This window comes from Neofelis nebulosa, chromosome 5, assembly GCF_028018385.1.
Source record: "Neofelis nebulosa isolate mNeoNeb1 chromosome 5, mNeoNeb1.pri, whole genome shotgun sequence".
Lineage (NCBI taxonomy): Eukaryota > Metazoa > Chordata > Mammalia > Carnivora > Felidae > Neofelis > Neofelis nebulosa.
Window position 1 is genome coordinate 18,085,913 of NC_080786.1, and position 22,471 is coordinate 18,108,383.

Sequence of the window (22,471 nt, forward strand, 5' to 3'; positions counted from 1 at the left end):
GAATCCTTTGTGAAAATGAATAATCATTTCCTAATTAATCTGTATCTCTGTAAATGCTAATATTCATTTATCTCCTTATTGTCTTTTCAACAAGGATACGGTTTTCTGTTGAATTTGGTGTAAGGAGAAGAGAAATGGACTTAAATTTAGAAGATATGGGTTCAAATCCCAGCAGACCTTGACATCCCTGTGCTTGAGGTCATCCGTAAACTAGCATAAAAATACCAACTTTTCAGGGCTGTTATAATAATTTTCCACATTCTTGTTTTTTGTTTTTTTTTTTTAAATCAGTCACAGCATAGAGGACCAGGCAAATTAGAACTAGGTAATTTTATATGGACATTCCTTGAACTAGCTGTTTTCTTTTCTTTTCTACATAGCTAAATATAACATTAATGAAATGTTTGAGGATCAACTATTTCAATATGACAAAGCAACCCAATCCAAAATTATTACTGAAAGGAAATTTCAGTATGCCACTTTAAAATATGTCTGTTAGCGCTTGGCTTTGCCTTATAGTAGTTTCCATTTCTTTTCCTTTCTTTTTTGTTAATCCCTGAGTCATAACATCTGAATCTTCATAAAAAGAAAAGTAAAGCAGAGGAAAAAAAAACTGTGTGCTGAAGAATCCCGTGTGTTTGAGTGTTTAACAGTTTAATAATCCAGGTTTATAATGTATGGAGAACAATAGAAAATTTTAAGCACATTACCTTTGCTAAAAATCAACTTTTTTACATGCCTAGTAAATATGGTGAAATTTAAGTAGACAGGAATATTTTCCATCGCTGCCTGTGTTCTGGATTGCTAGCGAAAGACTAACCCCTGTCTGCTAAACAGTGTGATTCAAGCATTGTATCTTATTCGTATATATATTGTTATTCATATATATATTCATATATCATATATTCCTAGAAGACAGTGAAATACATAGCCCTTGATAAACAGAAAGTTAATTTTAACCCCCTTTACTTTTCATTTCTGTTTGGGTTCATTTTATAGTCTCATTAAAACCTAGAAAAGTAAAAATTTAAGAATCCTCATCCAAATATACACAGTATTCTGACCTGGATTCCACAAATGTTTGAATTCACAGTTGTTTTATGTGGTTTGAAAACGTTATAATTATTTGTTTTTAAATAATAGTATTAGTCCTAAAGACTTTATTTCATCAAGACGTTATACCTTCTATTAGTCTTAAAAAGAATATTATTAATATATATATATATACATAAAAAACACATTTAAATACATTACACATATATACATAGATACTTAAATACTTTAAAGCAGAACAGAAACAAATAACATATGTATTCTATGTACTTTTACAGTGTAGCTTCAGGATGAATATTTGTTTTAAGAAATACATGCTTCGGTGTAGGTCTCTCTTTCTTTACCTATAAACTTACAATGTCTCAGAAAATATTTAGTATATAATTTGTTCTCAGTTTACCCAAAGTTATTACAGTTCAGTGCAAATTAAATTTATGCCATTTGAGTGGGTGCATCCTCTATGTATCTTTTTGTCTACTTAAAATACTTGAATTACTTAGGCTAATTAAGATGTTTTTCTTTGTTTCTTCAGTTTTCCAACTGAAATGCATTATAAATTGCCTGCATGTTTGTAGGTCTGAAAACCTGGCATTTATGGTAATTCCCAGATGCCTTGTCTGTTTCATAGAGGGCTTTGTCAGAGGTCTCTGTGGCCCATGTTGCTTTCACCGTAGCAAGTATGGAAAGAGTACTACCTTTGTGTGCTCGTTCACACAGTCGTGGCTGGGCTCCCGGGTGTCAGCTGAGGACCTGGCATGCCTGGGCTGTTTGGGAGGTCACAAGATAGAAAACTCACTGGTGAGGTCGCCATAACGGCATCTACTTGCTTAAAATGGATCAGACGGGGGCGAAAAGACCTGTGTTGACATTAGCCCACATACAACTTCATTCTCTTCTGTGTGTTTGCACATATATTATCCTGCCAGATCACGGGAAAAGAGCAGCCAGAAGGCTCCCTTTGGTTTATGAGAGGCAGTATCTCACACCGAGGAGTCTTGTTTAAAAATTAACAGCCTAGACTTTGTTCTTTGCTGGGGTTTTCAACTTTTTTTTTTTAAGTCATAGAACCCTTTTGCCAAAAGAAATCTTAATCTGACACCCGGGAGTGCTTATATCACATTTGGGTGAGAAGGTCCAGAGTCTTTCCCTCTTAGGTCTGATCTCTTTCTATGTCCCCCCTTGCAGCTCCTGGAGCAAAATTGCAAAAGCAGACCTGTAGGATTCCCATCTCTGCTTTCAATGGGTGTCCTAACCTTCCTGTCCCACTTTTTTTGATTTTTTAAAATTTTTTTAGTGTTTATGTATTTTGTGTGTGAGAGAGAGTGCTAGCGGGAGAGAGGGGCAGTGAGAGAGGGAAAGAGAATCCCAAGCAGGATTCGATCCCATGACCATGAGATCATGACCTGAACTGAAATGAAGAGTTGGATGCTTAACTGACCGACCCACCCAAGAAATGTTGTTTTTCACACTGATGGACGAGGCATCCTGGGGTAGTAGTGAAGGCCCTCAAACATGATTCAGGCAGGTTTTAACATACTGTGTGACCTGGAGCATGTCATTTGACTTCCTGGACTTTGGCCTCTTTTGTCTGTAAAATGGGGCTGGCCAGGCAGGCATAAAATATGCCTAGAAATTGTCTGCTCAAAGATACTGTACCAGTGGGATTGGACTGAAGAAGCTGTTGCTCTCTGATGCATCCCAGTTTACATAGTGATCTGGATCACTCAGGGACCACTTCTCTGGTCCATTTGGTTTAGCCACTGTACCGTCTCAAAACTGGAGCGGGTCAGTGTATGCCCAAGTGTCTATGGCTACTTTTCCCGTAACGGAACTCTACATCACATGTGCTTATAGCATTGAAGTTTCCTCTTCGGTACATTGGGCTAGATACTGGATTTAAATTCACACCATAAATATTTAATCTGGTGGTAAATACAGAGCACTGGAATCCTGGGAATGCCATAGGAAGCATCCTGGGAATGCTTCAGAGTTGAAGGATCCCATGTTGTATTGGAGATCCCTCGTACCATCTCAAGGGATCCAACTTAACACACGTCTTCTCAACTCGCATGCAGTGAGTGACATCATGTTGGTAGCTTGACAAAGGCTATAGTGGGGTTATTTGCACCTGAAAATCCGCAAGGGCTATAAATTGGAGCTTTTTTTTTTTTTTTTTTTTTGAGATCTGTGTTACCAGCACACCACTGATTAGAGGATTTGAATTAAAGACCCAGTACTCCTTAGAAACATGTTAAGTCTTGGTTTTCTTATCTGTTAAATATGGAAGACAATAGCCACTCTGTCTCCGAGATTTGTTGTGAAAATTCAAATGTATGTGAAAGAACTTTGAAAACAAAAATGCATGCCAAAGGGGTGCATGGGTGGCTCATTCGGCTGAGTGCCCAGCTTCGGCTCATATCTGATCTTGCCATTCACGAGTTCGAGCCCTGCATCGGGCTCTGTGCTGACCGCTTAGAGCCTGGAGCCTGCTTCCGATTCTGTGTCTCCCTCTGTCTCTGACCCTCTCCCGCTCACACTCTGCGTCTCTCTCAAAAATAAATAAACATTAAAAATATTAAAAAATAATGCATGCCAACAGGAGTAGTAGCACCCTTGTTTCCAATGTTTTAGGAGGACAGAGAGAGAGAACATGATGAACATGAACTGAACCAATTTTTCTTAATAAAGAGTTGGAATGAGTGTCACTCATACAAGATCTGATAGACACAAAATTAATATGCTTTTAAAGAATCATAACTATCAAATGTAGTTGAACTACCTTGAAATGTATTTAAGGTCATTCTTGAAAATGGAGCCACAGACTAATAAAGCATGTGTGCCTCCAGCACTTCCAAGGATTAGGACCGCTGGGCACTGAAGGGATTTTGTTGGGCACCAGCTTCCAAAGTGCCCTGATTTCAGCCCTGACACAGTACAGATGAGGGGCTGGGAATGGCTTTCTTCTTCTTAAGGAAGCTGCAAGAAGCCAGACAGTGTCTGACTTTACAGGTAACACTCATCCATCCACACTAGGATCTCGATGAAAGGGTGGCCATGGATAATCTTAGCACCGCTGGCAATTTCTACAGGGGCTTTCAAATGAACCCTAAAAGAAAAACCCTGCATAAAGCAATGGATGGATAAACGATTATCATTAGTAAGATAATAACATACAACTTCTATCAAGTGTACTTCAAAGAATGATCTTATTCCCCTTTTGATTGAACACATGATAGTAATCTTGTCTTAAGCTTTATCTTATGTTCAATACTTCTACATTCAGTAGAACCTTTTTCTTTTTTCTTTTCTTTTTTTCTTTTTTTTTTTTTTGTGGACCAGGACCAGGTGATATTACCCCGCGGCCTCTAGGGTTCTTGGGTAAAAAGTATTTTCAGGAGGGGCGCTTGGATGGCCCAGTCGGTTGAGCATCTGACTTCGGCTCAGGTCATGATCTTGTAGTCTGTGAGTTCGAGCCCTGCGTCGGGCTCTGTGCTGACGGCTCAGAGCCTGGAACCTGCTTCGGATTCTGTGTGTGTGTGTCTCTCTCTCTGCCCCTCCCCTCCTCTCTCTCTCTCTCTCTCAAGTAAATAAACATCAAAAAATTAAAAAAAAAAAAAAAGTATTTTCACGAGTGGTGCAGAGACAAACCTGTACCTGTACTCTGTACTTTAATCTTAAGCTAAATTTATCGTTTTGAAATTGTGTTTGTTGTAGCTAGGATTTTTAACCTCTTTATTGCTCGGGAGCATACTGTACTGGTTAAGAGAATGGGCTTAAGGATCAGAACTGCCTTAGAGTTCCAGTATTACCTACTGTTTCCCTGGCCTTGTGCATATGTCTTAACCTCCTTAAGCCTCTGCTTCTATAGCCATCAAATGGGACTAATAATAGTCTTTCTTTCCTGGGGCTCTTTTGAAAATTACATACAAACGGAGTTTAATTAATGTAAAGCCATTAACCTCTTTAAAGAAATGAGCCAAAGGATATGACGACTTCAGTTAGGACCTTGACCAGCAATGCCATGTCTTGGAATTGGAGCCAGAGCGGCCAAAGCTAAAATCAAGCCACCTCCCAGCTTGGGGAGCCCGTGGAATCAGTCTGAACTTGTCGGAAGTAAAGCTGGTGTTGAGAAGATATGGTGAAAGGGTGTCTTAAGCCTGGTGAGATTCCCTAGCACTCCCTGTCATTATCCATTTGGGTTTTGCGAGAGCTTTCCCCCACACACCAATGGGGTCACTACGAAATATTCTATAAGGGCAGAGTGTCGTTTCTCCCAGTAGTCACTCTGAATTACAAGCTATGTTGAGTGGTGCATTCCACGTTGGGGAATCTTCTCCTCCTGCTCCTTTGTGCACACTCCCATGCACACATCACGCACACCCTGACGTGATCATCTCGACACCATGCCACAATGAAGCCAGTGGCAGTGGAGCTCAAAGAGGAGCCCAGGGCACTGTGAAGTAATGGAGCATGCCTGAAAGAAGAGTCATCCATACATTTTTTAATTGTTTTCAAAATAAAAATTCCACGGCAGAGGCATGCCGACAGCGAGATGGTGGGAATGGTCTGTCCCGGGCACCGCAGGCAATGAGGGGGACCCGCCGTCTTCAAATAATTTTAAAACAATAGTGAAACTAACGAAAAGTCTGTCGGCTTTTTACTCACATCCTGCACTGTTCTAAACAATCTCAGTAATAAAATACTCTGCCTGAAAAATATATTTTGTTGATCTAAGTTCTATGTAATTGCTGCAATGAAATTGCTACGTAACATACATTTCAGCTTTAAATTAGTACGTGTTATTGCTTATCTTTTGATGAACATGAATTCTCGTGCAAGTTAATTCGAACTCTTGGTTCCCCGGTCAGCCCCAGCACACAGGACTCAGCGGCACGTGTTAGTTCCCAGAATTAGTTCCTAAAGGCTTGAACGATGATGTTTGAAGCTTTGGCTACAGTTTATGTCTCCAGCCCTTGGGGCACTACATAGTTAGCTTTTAAATAGATTCAAAAATAAACAATGACAGCCCAATGCTTTTACAGTAAAAAAAACAAAAAACAAAAAAAAACAGAGCTTAAGTTTGTGACCACCTGGAATTTTTGTGTTTAAAACGGTGAAATAGGGTATATACACTGTGAGGAGAAATATTTGTGTTCTGTAAGTGCAAATTTTAGTGAAACGTGAAATATGTTTGTTTCGTCTCATGACTGGTGCTGGAAAAAAAAAAATGCTTAGAGGAGAGCAGTGTTAAAAAATGACCCAGCCTGGAGGTAAAATTGTGCTGCAGTGTTGGATTCAGACAAATGGACAGACTTCTATCTTCTGACATCTTGCAATAAAAGTTGATTTTACTATTTTCTGCTCATCCTTCCTTTCTGTAGCTGTTCCCCAAATGCAGAACTCCCTGTTGTAGCAACAGTGTGCCCCGTAAAAGGCAATTTGAAGCTGGTAGAGACCAGAATTCAGACCTCAGCTCTGCCACTTAACCAGCTTGCAGGCCTGGGATGCATTGCTTAATCCCCACTTCCTCTTTTGCAAAATGGGAATACAACTTGGTGGCAGAGTCCTGACATTTAAATCTGATGTAGCATGGAAAATGTCCACCGCAGTGCCTCGCTTGGTAGATACGATGTTCCTTTCCTCCTCCCTCTCCACCTTTCTCCCTCTTGTTCCCACGTTGGCACTTATCTTGTCTGCCGGGGCTCTTGTGTTTATAGGATTAGGATTGTTGAAAATGATATCTACATGATATTAATAATGCCTTACATACTCAACAACTAATATATGACCACTATTTATAATCTGATCCATCCTTTCCGAAACTCTCCCATCTCCATTTAAAAATGCAGCGGTTAAATGAGAGAATTTCTGAGCTACCGTCCAGGTCTAAAATGCTGTGTAAATGCTGCCTAGACGAGTGAAGCCATTCTTGCACACACAGTGGAAAGAGGAGATGCTTGTACATTGTGAGCTCAGGCGTACATGAATTTTCTATTCTTCTTAGCCATTGCCAGGGAAGTGGGGTAATCGAGGTGGCCATCAGCAGTGTGTCTAATCACAGCTTTTATTGACGTCTGCAGTAAAGGACATACATACCTGGAAGAAAGCAAACAGAACTCGACTAGGTCAAGACAGTTTATGTGATTTTTGTGGATAGTTCGGTTTACGGTAGTAGTGACACCCAAAAGAGCACTTTTAACTCTTCCTCAACATTTCTATCACCTCCTTCAGTGAAGTTATAGCATTGTGTCTAATCTTCTTTGGTTTATACCGAATGATAATTTTTTCTGGTACCTCCTGTCTTATTAGTGGTACATTTGTAACCAATAGGAGAAAAGCTATTCTGCCTTTGACGTAGATTATAGGAGTTGTATAAGGATCAAATTAGACAATGTATAGGGAAGATATTATAAATTATAAAGCAGTTACATATGTTAGATGTTATCAGTCTAACATATTTTTAAGCTAACCTGGTTAGCCCCTTTCAGGATTTTGGCTGAAAGTAGGTCTGATGTGTAACTCCCCCTCGTATTAAGCCCCAGGCTTATGCTTCAGATCCCAGTGTTGGTCCCACGTATGGCCCCGTGGCAATTGCTGTGTATTCATTTGCTTGCCACCGCTCCTGCTTGTTTATCATACCCCTTTGATGCTGCCCACAAGCCTAGCAATCAAACATTTTGCTTGCTGTAATCTAGTTGTATTGCTGGGAGAAGCCCTTCGGAATATCCAACAGAAGGGGAAATCCTCAGAGCACGTTACATGCCTTAGTATTGCTATTGCAGATGAGAAAAGAGGAATTCAAGCAACTTGTCTGCTGCCTCAGAGCAGGACTTGAACCCCATCAATCAGAGCCCAGCCCAAAGGCTAACTTCTGTACTTCTGTACAGCAAGCAGATACATCCAGCCTGAATGGTACTAGGTACCCTGTGGGGAAATCAGCCCAAGGGATGGTTAGTTCATGTCCCTGTTAATCCCTATGTGTTTGATAAAGACCCCACAGGGTCTTCCCTCCTGACTGCAGTTTCCAACTTGAAGTATTATAATCTTCGTTTGATATATAAAATTGTTTTTGCCATTTATTCCTCTGAGTTGACCAGGTGTTTAACCACCACTCTGGTTCTGGAGGCTTCCCTGTGCTCTTCCCATGTGTGAATGTTCACTCCCTCTTTAGTGTCTGCATTGAGCTCTGCCTGCAGCACTTTTAATTCTTCTGGATTGGTTCCATATCCTTCCTCCCTAAAAGCTGAAAGTTCTTTGAAGGTGAGGACTCTATATCTGAGTCAGGTTTATATCCTCAGCTCCCAGCTCCCTTCCTGGCAAACAATTGGTGCTCAGTACACGTTCATTGAAAGAATTACGAATGTGTCATCAGTTCTGCCAATGTTGACAAGCAGTATTTAAAAAGGGACAGCTGCGGTATACTCACTGAAATAATGAAAATGAAACCAAAGACCCGATGAAAGGCAGTACGAATAACCTCATTTCTGGGTTCTTAACATGATTAGAGTACACATGCTTCCAGGAAGTGGAGACACTGATGGGTTAGTGAGCAAAGACATGGGTGAAGGAAGCAAGCAGCAGAGGTTGGCCTTGGCCTCTCTCTCCCACCACTGCTGCCACCTGGCCATGGCTTTTCCCAAGCTCGGGGCTAAAAGTGACATGGACGAGAAACTCTGGCTTGCCACAGTTCACCCAGCTATGGTCTAGACTGGGACTTCTAAGTCCACAGCATGGAAAATAATTTAAGATAATAACTACATTAGGACCCATGGAAGATAACTTACTCTATATGGATTGAGTCAGTTCTGACTCCAGTATGGCTGACAGCTATATGTTCACATGACACATTGTATGTATCTCTACCTCCCAAAAGATAGAAGTAGATAGAGTTGTCTTTAGAAGCTAACCTCTGCATTGACTGACAAATCTGGATTACAGTGCGACTCTGTACGTGTAATTACATGGACTGGTTTTCCAAGAACAGTTCCAATTTCAACTGTTTCATCCCATTTTATTCTAAGTATACCTATACTTGTCAATCATATTTTGCTTTTTAGTTTGGAAAAGGCAATACTAAGTTTTAAATGTGTACCGAGCCCAACTGATTAATATTGGAAGTAGCCAAGTAAACATATAATTCTGACCCTCCAAATGCACTATAGAGGTTTTTAGCCAATAAATGTGGTTGAGATCAAAATACTCCTTATTAAAACTGCTTATTTCTTTCTCTTCTTTCTGAGTTTACCAAATGTGGCAAAAATTACTTGATTTGCCAATGCATTGAGATTACTGATGAAGACAAAAATATACTCTAAATGAATTTATATTTCTCATGAGCTTCCAGGAGCCATATAAAATAGTCACTAAGGAAGGAAATATAGGACCTAGTGAGTATAAGTTGTGTTATTAGATTAGACTCCTGTAACGTAATTGTGCCATGCAATATTTAGGCTTTTAAAGTTCAAATTCTTGGGGCACCTGGGTGGCTCGGTCAGTTGAGTATCTGACTTCAGCTCAGGTCATGATCTCACAGTTCGTGAGTTTAAGCCCTGCATCAGGCTCTGTGCTGCCAGCTCGGAGCCTGGAGCCTGCTTCGGATTCTATGTCTCCCTCTCTCTCTGCCCCTAACCCACTTGCATTCTGTCACTGTCTCTCTCAAAAATAAATAAACATTTAAAAAAAATTAAGTTCAGGGCGCCTGGGTGGCTCAGTCGGTTAAGCGGCCGACTTCGGCTCAGGTCATGATCTTGCTGTCCATGAGTTCGAGCCCCGCGTCGGGCTCTGTGCTGACAGCTCGGAGCCTGGAGCCTGTTTCAGATTCTGTGTCTCCCTCTCTCTGACCCTCCCCCGTTCATGCTCTGTCTCTCTCTGTCTCAAAAATAAATAAACGTTAAAAAAAATTTTTTTTGAATCTAAGTTCAAATTCTTAAAAATAAAATTAAGGTTATTAAAAAAAATCAAATTAATTTTTCTAGCTGATAAAGACTATTCATAGGACAATTGATCATCTTGTGTACAAGTGCCGTATTTCTTTGTGATTCCCCAAGGAGCAATCCATTTTATAATAATCACTATCAATGGATTTGCTTTTCACAGAGTATCTTATCTATAACCCAAAGACTAAGCTTCCCAGGACCTTTTAAAGCCGCCACATTATTAAAGTTGTCTAAGCCGTTCTAGTCGGTTGAAACGCCTTAGTTTATTTATTTTTATAAAGTCCAGTGATATAAAGTTGGCCGCAGACTCTGTGGCATTCATCATTTCCTCTCTGGAGTCTGTCAGCTTCCAAACACGGACAGACAAAGCGCCCGTTCTGCCCTCTGCCTGGTCCTGCACGCCCCTAGGCACCTCCACGTTCTCACGCCGTAGCTCTTTGCTGGATGGGCGCACTCTTTCCAATAACTCCTGGTGAGGAAGCAGGAAATAATGCTCTTGGATAAAAAATAGGCTAATGAATGGTGCTGGCAAATGATTTTTTCTTATAAACACAGGGTTTAGAACTGTTTTTAAATGAGGCAGTTTATCGAGAGATGGAGAAGCCCTCGCTTTGGGCATATTCTATACATATCTGGAAGTAAGATATCAGAGTGGATAAAATTAGGAAAAGTGGGCATTCTGGTACAGAGGATCTGGGTGTTTATACATCGACCTATAAGCTATCATCTCACTGCAAAGTGATGTAACTTGCTTATTTGTTATTTCTCTGAAGCAACATAGTTTTTTTAATATTTAAAATATTTTCGGGGCGCCTGGGTGGCTCAGTCGGTCAAGCATCCGACTTCAGCTCAGGTCATGATCCTGCGGTTCATGAGTTCGAGCTCCACGTCGGGCTCTGTGCTGACAGCTTAGAGCCTGGAGCCTGCTTCGGATTCTGTGTCTCCGTCTCTCTCTGCCCCTCTCCTGCTTGCACTCTGTCTGTCTCTCTCTCTCAAAAATAAATAAACATTTTAAAAAAATTAATACATAAAATATTTTCACAGAATTTTTCAAGGCCTACTTTTATCGTCTGTCACAAAAAGTATAACCTCAGTGGCTCTTCTCGCTCGTTGATTGCCCTCTTTGTAATTTTTAATATGAACATTATCAATAAACTTTTCCTTGAGGAGCAGTGGAAGTCACATAAAACTATTTGTCACTGCTTCAGGCAGACGGCAAAGAAAGATCTGGGGCTCTAGAATCAGAACTAGGTTTGAATTCTAATCATCTCAGTAACTAGGTAATATGGAACAATTTGTTTTTTCAAATCTGTTTCCTAATCTGTAAAATGGGGATAAGAATATCTACTTCACAGACTGATTATAAAGATTAGAAAAACTTTGTGGGAAGTTCTGTCTTGAAAGTCCCTACTGAATATTGGCTTTACTAAAATATGAAGTGTCTGATAAACAGTAGACATTTAGAAAAGGCAATTTCCTTCCATCCCGAACCACTACATTAACTTGCTTAGGTTGGCATGGTCAAGTCATTACTCCAGTCACATGTCAGATGACTGAGGGAACACTCCACTTACCTTTGACATATGTCTGTGCACTTGTTACTAAAGCTCCTCTGTTACCATTGCCAAAGCTTCCCCCTATCTCCTTGTTGTTGTTTTTTCCCTACCATCACGTGCTTTTCAAATATCGGTTTGCCAAGTAATCCTAAATAAACACATGTTTACATTAAGAGTGCCAGGCCTTCATAACTGAACCCAGTATCTATTGTGTTTCAAATAAAGCCTAAGTGGAATTTTCATGTTTGCAATTCAAGCATTCATTCTGGATGCATGGATGGAACCGTGTGTTATTTCCCTTACTCCATCCATCCTCAGTAACAAAGTAGGTAACTGGGGACTTACACAAGGCATGGAAAGTAATCTCAACTTCTGAAAGGGTATTTATGTATATTAGAAGGCAGAATGCCACATTTTCCTAGTTTCTCTGTCCTTAGTGTGGAAGTTCAGACTCTTCCACTAGCAATATACACATACGTGTAGTAATATGCACTTTTCTGGCAATTCTAAAATTTATTATTTGAAATTAGTGAGATTAAAATCTCAAGTCAGCAATTTATTGCTTATCTTCAAATTATGTTAAGGATTTAAGAAATATCTCATTACTGGGGCGCCTGGGTGGCTGAGTCAGTTGAGCACGCAACATTGGCTAAGATCATGATCTCAAGGTTCATGGGTTTGAGCCCCGTGTCGGGCTATGTGCTGACAGCTCAGGACCTGGAATCCGCTCTGGATTCTGTGTCTCCCTCTCTCTCTGCTCCTCCCCAGCTTGCACTCTGTCTCTCACTCTCAAATAATAATAATAACAATCATAATTAAAAGAAAAACAGAAATACCTCATTAGTTACAAAAAATGTTTTCTGCTTGTATATCTTTTATCCGACAGTTTTCAAAGGGTATTTGAATACATTTTTTCTTTTCCTTTTTTTTCTTTCTTTCTTTCTTTCTTTCTTTCTTTCTTTCTTTCTTTCTTTCTTTCTTTTTTTGTCCAGAAATTAATGTTTTAATCTTTTCTTCCTTGAACTTCGCTTTTTGGTTTGACCAAACACTATACAAATGGACTAAGCACTTTGACCCATTGAAAGCTCAGGCTCAAGTGGGTTGTTTAATATTTACCAAGTGCTCCCTAGACTTCAGGCACATTCAGCCAGCTCAGGAATTCTGTTTGGCATGAGCTGAACTCTATCCAATTTATTCTTGGGTGAGGGAATGTTGGAGAGATCTTAAAAACACATTCACTGCAAAAGTTTTTTAGGGTCCTGGAGACATGTTTGCGTTACATATGGTCCCTTCCTGTGGTATCTTTGGACTCTCAGATTCTTTGGCTCTCCCTGGATGAATTTCTTAAGCAGTTTAAAGTCAAGATGGCCCTTGATTTACTCACACCAACGAAATATGACCTGCTAAATCTTGACTTATTTCCCATCACCAGAATACTTTAGAAGGTCTATCTCCTTAACAAATGATCATCCAAGAAATGGTATCAACTGCTCTAAAAATTAAAAATTGCTGTAACCATAGGAAACAAAAACAGTTGACTTTGGGGTGTTTCTTCACTTTCTCACTGGTTCCCAGTAATTGCCTTAGTTCCAATTACATGCAATATAGCTCTACTCCTAGATTCTGATTTCCCAAGAAAGGTCCAAAAGTGTTAAAACAACAGTAGAACGGGTCATAGATTTTTATAAACTGTGAGTCAAGTGGTCCTAGGTTTATGTCTCCTCCCCACCAGCTTCTCATTTGTGATCTTGGGCGAATGCAACGTCTTTAAACTTCATGCTCAGCATTTTATTAAGGTGCGATAATCACAGCACCTATCTTTTAGGGTTGTTGCAAGGATTAAATCAATTTATTTACTCATTCCAAAATTATTTCTCAAGTGCTAGCTATGTGCCTGGCATTTTCTAGGCACTAGGGATATAGATATGAACAAAATAGGAAAGAACCTGTGCTTTCATGAAGCATACATTCCAGGGGATAATGGAAAGTTAAAAAAAAAAAAAAGAAAAAAGAAAAGACAGAAAGAAAAAAATCAGTTGAGCAAAACACTGTATGTGAGAAGGCGATATGTGTGATGCAGAGAATGAAAGGAAAGGGGGTGATGTTGGAGTGGGGGTGCAATTGTAAACAGACTGGACTCAGCAGGCCTCGCTAAGGTGGTGGGAATGAAGCTTGCTATTTGGGACAGGAGAGTTTCTGACCTCGGGCACACACGTGCTTCATGTTTGAGGAACAGAAGTTTCTGGAGCCTGGAGGGGACGGACAGAGAGATAAAGAGTAGGGAAGGGAAATGGGCAGTTGGTGGATGGAGGGCTTTACAGCGTGTGGAAGGGATTTTGTCTGTTGCACTTTGTAGAATGGGAGCCACTGAAAGGCTTTAGAAGAGGAGCACTAGATCTGGTTTGTCATCTATAAAGGTTTTTTTTTTAATTTTTCTGAATGTTTATTTATTTTTCAGAGACAGAGAGAGAGAGAGAGAGAGAGAGAGAGAGAGACAGAACACAAGTGGGGGAGGGGCAGAGAGAGACACACAGAATCCAAAGCAGGTTCCAGGCTCTGAGCTGTCAGCACAGACCCCAATGCGGGGCTCAAACCCACGAACCAACCGTGGGATCATGACCTGAGGCGAAGTCAGAGGCTTAAACCGACTGAGCCACCCAGGCCTCCCTGGCTTCCTTTTAAAAGAATCAGTGTGGTTGCTGCGTTGAGAATGAATGGGATACAACATGTAAGATATTTGGCACAGGGCATGGCCCAGTGTAAGCCTTTGGTAATTATCGCTGCTACTGTTGTTAGTGATGATAATACCATCATTGTCATTATCACCATCATCATCATCGTTATTGATTTTGATACTGATGGCTGCCTCTGACTCCTTAATCACCATGAGACAAACGCAATGACATGGGCTGCTGGTATTAGATTTGGGTCCTTCTATCCCCTTGCACCCGAATTACATCAACAAATTCAACAACTGGGGCATGCGCGGAACTTCCTTAGCTATGTGGCTCAAATCCCCAGTACCTCAACTACCCGGCTGTGGCTTCAGGGAAACCCTCTCTCTCTATTGGTGCAGGCAAATGAGTTCAGACATAAGGAGTCATAGGTGGTATGAAAACCAGACGCAAGACTTTTCTCCTCTCCATGATACTTCCTTTACACACCTTTATTTCTGGTCCGCACTTTTCTTCTTGAGTCTCCATGTCTTGTTTTTCCTTCATCACTAAACGGTGCTCAGGCAGTGGGTGGAAATCATGACAATAGTGCCCTGTCCTTACACAGTACCTTTCTTTCCGTAACTTCAGAATGCCTTCTGCCCCCTCTTGTTGGTACACATTTCCTGGTTCTGGTGGCACATCCATGCATTGGATAGAACACTAAACTGGGCACAGATTATTATTCTGCAAGGCTTGACAATGTCCAGTTTGGGCTATGCATTATATACATTGACAGAAATGATACAGGGACCCTTTTATAAGCTAGAATTGGTTGTGCGATGATTGTAGCTTGTTTTTTCCAAGGCATCAGTAGTGGTGGCATTTATAATAATCAGACTTCTAGGGAGTCATGGAGCTCCAAGTAAATTACCTTAAATCTGTTGAACGTGTTATGTCCCTTAATAGGCACACACTTACAGACAGGTGTGCACACAAATATGCCCCCCTCACACACACAAGCAACCTGCAGATGCGATTTATTTTACTTGCACACAGTGTTTTCAAAAATCTAGTTTGGTTGACAATATTTATTATAAAAATCTGGGTTTTAAGTTTTTTCTTAAAAAATCAGAACATTTGGCACTCCTCCACCCAAATTTCTCCATAGCAACCATCAGCTGGAGCTGTGGGAGCCAACCCGATGGTGTTCAACCTTGACTGCACAATAGAATCACGAGGCCCTTTTTCAAAAATACTGATGCCCCAGCCCCACAGCAGACCAAATAAAGCACCGTTTTCAATAACAACAATGGCCAATGCTGATGGAGTACATATTTTGTGCAAGAAACTACCCTGGAAAGAGAGCTGATATAAAAAGTATATTCATGTTGGAGACATCAAACATGTATAAAAATGATGATAAACAGGTATACAAGATATAAGATATGCTTTGTATCAATGAGCTTTGTATCTAACTTTGCTGAATATTAGGACCGCATGAAGAGCTCTGAAAAATCCTAATGCCAAAGTTGTCCCCCAGACCAACTAAATTGGAACTGAGAAAGGAGAAAGGAACTCAGAAATCAGTATTTTTTAAAGCTCCCTCATGGGATTCCAGTATGCAAGATCATTGCAGAGACGAGGAAAAGAGCTGTGCTTCTCAGACTTTAAGAGGGGTGTATATCACCTGGGGCTCTTGAGGCACTAGGTCTGGGTTGGGGCTCAAGGTTCTAACAAGTGCCCAGGTGATGCTGATGTCTTTGGTAAGGGGGACACATTTTGTGCCTCAAGGATGTAGAGAGCAAGGTACTGCATTTTAGCTTTCTGACCCTTGCACAGTTCAGTTCATCACTGAGCAGTAGTGTTCTTGGCTAGAATATGGTCATAACAGTTCCCGCCTTTGAAGTGCTGTTGGGGCTCAGTGATAATAAACATGTGTGAAGTACCCAGTACAGTAGATGTTCAGTATATCTTGCTGTGATCACTGGGATTTAGAAAAGAAGGGGATGATTGAGGAAGGCGTGCAGGGAATTATCAGGGCCTGTGTTTAGGGGGTCTTTGAAATAAGGTCATCCATCGATAAAAAGAACAGCCAGCCTGGCGTTCCTTGGAATGACTGGTTGAGCTTCACTATTAATCCTCAAATAATGTACTGTACATTTTCATCTCCCTTCTGCCTTTGCGCAAAGGTGCTACTAAACAAGTTTTTAAAAATTGACAAATCAGAGTTGACTTTCTCTGCTCCTGCCACCCTCTGGTAGAGACACAAGCAAGTTGTACGGTGGTCAGGAGGGGGAGGCAGAAAGAACGGATGAAGAAAACCAGTCACACTGAGGGCGTGGCTGTCCCCTTCTACGCTGGCACAAAATGCAACTCAACTGAAAATTTCATTTCCAAAATGAAACACTTTCCAGTTCTGTATCCTGTCATTGCTTCCAGAGGTAGACACGGTGGAAGGAGAAAGAATATTGCAGCAAAGTCATAAGTGATTAAACTAACATGAGAAAACAGTCCAGCTTTCTATTAACATAAGATACAGTGGTTTTAAAAAAAGGGCCACAAATTCTTTGACCTTCTCCCAACAAGAGGTGGGGTATGTCTGGGTGGGCTTAAATTCTCCCCTGAGAATGTGGGTGGGCTTGTGACCACTCTGACCAATCGTGTATGGTAGAAGAGACACTGTGTGACTTCCGAGGCCTTGCAGAATACAAAAAGCCATGCAGCTTCCTCTTTGTTCTCTGGAAGATGCGCTCTCTGGTCCTGAGCCACCCTCTAAGAATTCCAGCTACTCAAAGCGGCTCTGCTGGAAAGGCCACATCGAGGTACATCGAGGAGATAGCCCCAGCTAGCTCAGCCTTCCTGTCACCCCTGCCAAGATGTCATGCCTGGGAGTGAAGCTATCTTGTACCTCCAGGCCAGCCCAGCCACCAGCTGAATGTCACTGAGTGTCCTCGATTAACAGTACATGAAAGCAGACGAATCAACCAAGACCTGCTTGAATTCTCACCCTACAAAATCGAGAGATGTAATAAAATGGTTGCTGTGTTAAGCCACGAAATTTTGGGGTGGTTTGCTTCACATTAACAGATAACTGGAAAAGAACTAGTTTTAGTTTGGGTGTAAGAATTATCTTAGGGACACCTGGGTGGCTCAGCTGGCTAAGCGTCTGATTCTTGATTTTGGTTCAGATCATGATCTCATGGGTTGTGGGATGGAGCCCTGCATCAGGCTCTGCACTGGGCATAGAGCCTGCTTGGAATTCTCTCTCTCCCTCTCCCGGTGCCCCTCCCCCACTCGAGTGTGGGAGCATGCTCCCTCTTTCTCAAAAATAAATAAATAGGTAGATAGATAGATAGATAGATAGATAGATAGATAGAATTGTCTTAATTCTTCCCATTGAAGAAAGTTAAATTTTATTTGTGTGTGTCAAGGAAGTTGAGAGAGAATAAAGAACATTCAAAAGTCAAGAAAGCTAGGTTCTTGTATCAATGTTATTTCTTCCTAAATTAATCTATGAAGTAATCTGACCCCAATAAAATGGCAAGAGGATTTTTTTGGAGGGAGGTTTGACTGGTTCGGTGGTTTTCCGATGTTCTTACGGAAAGACAACCATGTGAGAATTGATAGGAAAGTTATGGCAGAAAGAGGACAAAGAGGAGGATCCAGTATTGCTCAGATGTTAAAATACACCATAAAGCAAAAGGAATTAAGATAAATTAGTACCAACGCAGGAAAAGGTAGGCAAATTAGGAGAAAAGAATCGAGACCAGATATAGATGTAAGTATTTATGGGAATTTGGTATCGGATAAAGATAGCATTCAGAACAATCAGAAGAATATGGATTACTCTTTAATTAATGTTGGGTCAACTGGCTAACTACTGGGGAAAAAATAACAACGTTGAATACATAGTCGCTACTTACGCCAAAATAAATTTCAAATGAATCAAAGATTCCAGTGTAGAAACAATCCATGAAAGTACCAGACAGGTTTTTAAAAGTAACTCTAGAGTGCATAAAGCCTTTCTAAGCAAGACACAAAACTCAAAAGCCATAAAAGACAGATACGTTATGTTTGAGTCTATAATAATTAAACATTTCTTTAAATGAAAAAAAACAATTCATCAGCAAAGTCAAATAACAAACACCACTCTGGAAAATATCGTAGTGACACAAGTGAAAAATGAAGGCTCATTTAATTACTCTATAAAGAACTGTTATGAATCAATAAGAAAAAAGCCAATAATCCAACAGTAAAACGTGCAAAGCTTTCATTCATTTATTCGTCATGTATTTACTGAGCCCCTACCAGGAGCCGCTGCTGTCTGTGCTAAGGATACACTTATGAATAAATGAAGTTCTGTACCCATGGGGCTTCCATTCTAGTAGGCTGATACGAATGACAAAAAAAATGAACCAGCAAATATATCCCATTTCAGGTAGTGATTAAATGAGGCAAAGGAAACTAAAGAAAGCGAGAGAGGATAAAAATGAGGGGAAGCAGGGGTGCCTGGCTGGCTTAGTCTAAAGAATATGCGACTCTTGATCTCATAGTCATGTGTCCGAGCCCCACTTTGGGAGTAGAGATTACTTAAATAAATAAATAATCTTTAAAAAAAATAAAAAGAATGAGGGGTAGTTGCTAAAATAGGAAGTTTTTAGAAAAAGAAACAAATGGGAGCTCCTGGGTGGCTCAGTCAGTCAAGTGTCCGACTTGGGCTCAGGTCATGATCTCTCAGTTCATGAGTTCAAGCCCCATATTGGGATCTGTGCTGACAGCTCAGAGCCTGGAGCCTACTTTGGATTCGGATTCTGTGTCTCCCCCTCTCTCTGCCCCTCCCCTGCTTGCACTCTTTGCCTCTCTCTCTCAACAATAAACATTAAAAAAAAATTTTAATGAGCAAGGTAGATGTGTAATATAATCCTTCTGTGAAAATAAAAGATATATAGATATATACACATGTGCATGCAAGGAACATTTCTGGAAGGATAACTCAGGCTTCACTGGTGGTGGTCAACTCCAAGGAGACTCACTTTCCATGGTATACTCTTGAACTTGAAAAACATGTTTAAGCTACACATATGTTCTATATTTATTCTAACAGCAAAAGATACAGGGAGTCCAGTCCTGGCACAAGTTGAAGAATGAGAAAGTCACTTCACCTTTCTGCTCCACACTTTCCCCATCAGTAAAAAGAGGAATTTAAGTGACATCATCTCTAAACATTATTTCAGCTCTGAGATTCCAAGCCTGAAAAATTGGTGTCCTTTGTGTATTATTTTCTACTAAGATAAAAAAAAAAAAATGAAAGCAGCTAGAAGAAAAACAAACTATTAAATTAATTCAAGGATACCAACCCATTTTGTTTGATTTCAATCTTTAAGCCAAGTGCTGCAAAGCAAGTACAAGCTTTATATTTTAGTCAAATTATTGGCAATAAGTCACTGAGAGTAGTAGCTAGATGCTCAAATTCCTTAATATAAAGCTCTATATATTGCCGAAGGATAATTTACCCTATGTCTTTGTGTTCCTATACCCCATTTCCTAAGAAGAACTGTTTTAGGACTGGGGCATTCAGAGGCAGGCTTTGCTGTGAGGCGTCTGACATGAGTTCAGGATAAGGAAAACCTCAAGTACTTCTGTGTTTGTTCTTTCTTGTTTGCATTTTGGATTTATGCCATCATGTCTGACTCTCCCTTCTAATAACTTTTCGACCGTGAAGTCACATTGGGTTGAATTTTTATGGATAATATCATCTTTAAGTGGTAGGGGCAGAGCGATTTATTGTATAATGTTTCGAGTTATTTTGAATGAGTTGTAAAAACTCCTTTTAAGAATTTACCTCAGCAATAGTCATAGCTTGAAGGTGCTTGCATAACAAGCAAGAAAAGAATGCCTGTTTCACATCCCTCTGGAAGTTGGGGATGGGGCATTGAAGGACCTTTGGTGGACAGATGGCTGCCATTTCTGGAGCTTAAAGTCTACTTCTAACCTACTTGCCACGGTACCTTGGGAAAGTTATGTGGTCATGCTGAGACTCAGTTTTCTCATCTTGAAAATGGGCCTAATAATACCTCACTTCTCTGGTTGAAGGTGCTAAAATAGCTCGCTCCTAAAAACCATGGTCTTTGAGAAGCAGGCTAGCAGCCTCAGCACCTTCTTGTTAGAAACACGGAATCTCCGGCTCCACTTAGACCTCCTGAGTTCGAATCTGAATCTTAACGAGATCCTACATAGCCTAGATTAACTGGGATTGAAATTATTGATTAAAATAAGGCTTTTTGACATGACTCTGGATTTCAAAATGGATTAACTCTCAAGTCCAGGTTTTCATCTTTGCCACATTTCCAGTTCTCTGACCGGTTAACCTGCAGTTGATCATAGTCAAGGGGAACATTTTAGGGGCATCTGGATTGGCTCAGTTGGTTAAGTGTTCAACTCTTGATTTTGGTTCATGTCATGACCTCATAGTTGGTGGGATCCAGCCCCACATCGGGCTCTGCACTGATAGTGATCCCCTTGGGATCCTCTCTCTCCCTCTCTTTCTGCCCCTCCCCCACTCTCTCTCTCAAACTAAATAAAAAATATTTTTAAAATATCTTCTAAAATAAGAGCATTTTATTTCCATAAGGCACCACTTAGAGAATTATCTGCATACAGGTTACAAAAATGCACCAACAAATGCATCCCATTCTAAACAAACCCTCTGAACAAGCCTGCCAAAGGGGTCAGATTATATTGATCTTTCAGCATGCTAGAGAGTTGCCCTAAAGTAGGAAGGTCTAGGACACAGGCCTGGAGAAGCCCTTCGGATCATAGACTGCTGGGACAGATGTCATCAGAGTTCTATCTTCAAACCAAGTATCAAATGCAAACAAACAAACAAATAAGTTACGAGAAACACCAACATTCCCCTCATCCCAGAAAGCAGCAATGTCAGTCGCAAGGCTAAAGTGTAGGAGTTTCCGAATAAGACTGCTGTCAACATTATAATTGCTGAGATTATAGAAGCTCCCTCAAATCCCCCAAGCTGCCCTGGTGTGTGTGTGTGTGTGTGTGTGTGTGTGTGTGTGTGTGTGTGTGTGTTGTGCACATCCTTTCTCCCTCCAGTCGAATGGACCGAGCTTCAGTTCCCAGTCAGGGTCAGGCTTATCCCAATTGGCTCTACTCTCTGATAGGGCTGGTGATGAACTCCAGAGCAGAGAAAATGGTACCATGATCTCTGTTTCCCACCTTGCTGTCTTGTTTTTCCCTCACTCCTAAATGCATCAGCACCATTTCCTAAGAACAAGGCCAGTCTCTTACATAATCACAGTATAGTTATTAGACCTAAGAAATTCAACAATGATAGGATACTACCAGTCCACATTCCATATTCAAATTTTGTCCAATTGTCCAATAATCATTATTGTCCAATAATGAAATTTTTTAATTTTCATTTTTTTTGAGAGAGAGCCCAAGTGGGAAAGAGGGGCAGAGGGAGGGAGAGAGGGAATCTCAAGCAGGCTCCATGCTCAGCACAGAGCCCAACACGAGGCTTGATCCTATGACACTGGCATCATGACCTGAGCCGAAATCAAGCATCGGACACTTAACCGACTGAGCCACTCAGGTGCCCCCTGAAAATATTCTTGATAGCAATTTTTCCCAGTTGGATCCATTCCACAATATCATGTTGCATGTAGTTTTCATGTCTTCTTAGGCTTCTCTATTCTGAAACAGTTCCTCAGCCTTACTTTATGTTTCTTGACCTTGACATTTTTGGAGGGTATAGGTCAGTTATTTTGTAGAATATCTCTCTGCTTGGATTTCTGATGGTTCCACAATATTGGATTCAGGAGATGTATTTTTGGGAGAAAGGAATACCACAGTAGTGATCTTGTATCCTCCTCAGTGAGTCATATCAGGAGACACGTGATGTCAGTTTATTCCAGTATTGGTGATGTTCGTTTTGATCACTTGATTAAGGTGCAAATATCTTGGAACTATACAAATACCATTTTCCTCCTCAAATTTTTACCCACCAGTATTAGCATCCAGTGATGGTTTTCCAACTCTATCATTCCTTCTGTGTTTATTAGTTGTCATTCTAAAGAAGAGCTTTCACTTTTCTCCTATTTGTTTATTTATCCATGTATTTATTTCTATCAGTATGGACTTACGGAGAGATTCCTGACCCTTATATCATGAGCCTTCTGTGATCTCTCCTGCCATTCCAGAATCACTGAGAACCACCCAGCGCCTCCATGTAGTGGGTTTGGAGCTGCCT

The 22,471-nt window shown here is 40.6% G+C and overlaps 1 protein-coding gene across 13 annotated transcripts in view; it reads left to right on the forward strand.

Moving 5' to 3' along the window:
• THRB (thyroid hormone receptor beta) overlaps positions 1-22,471 on the forward strand; it is a 390,903-nt gene that overhangs the window by 126,510 nt on the left and 241,922 nt on the right. The window lies entirely within an intron of this gene.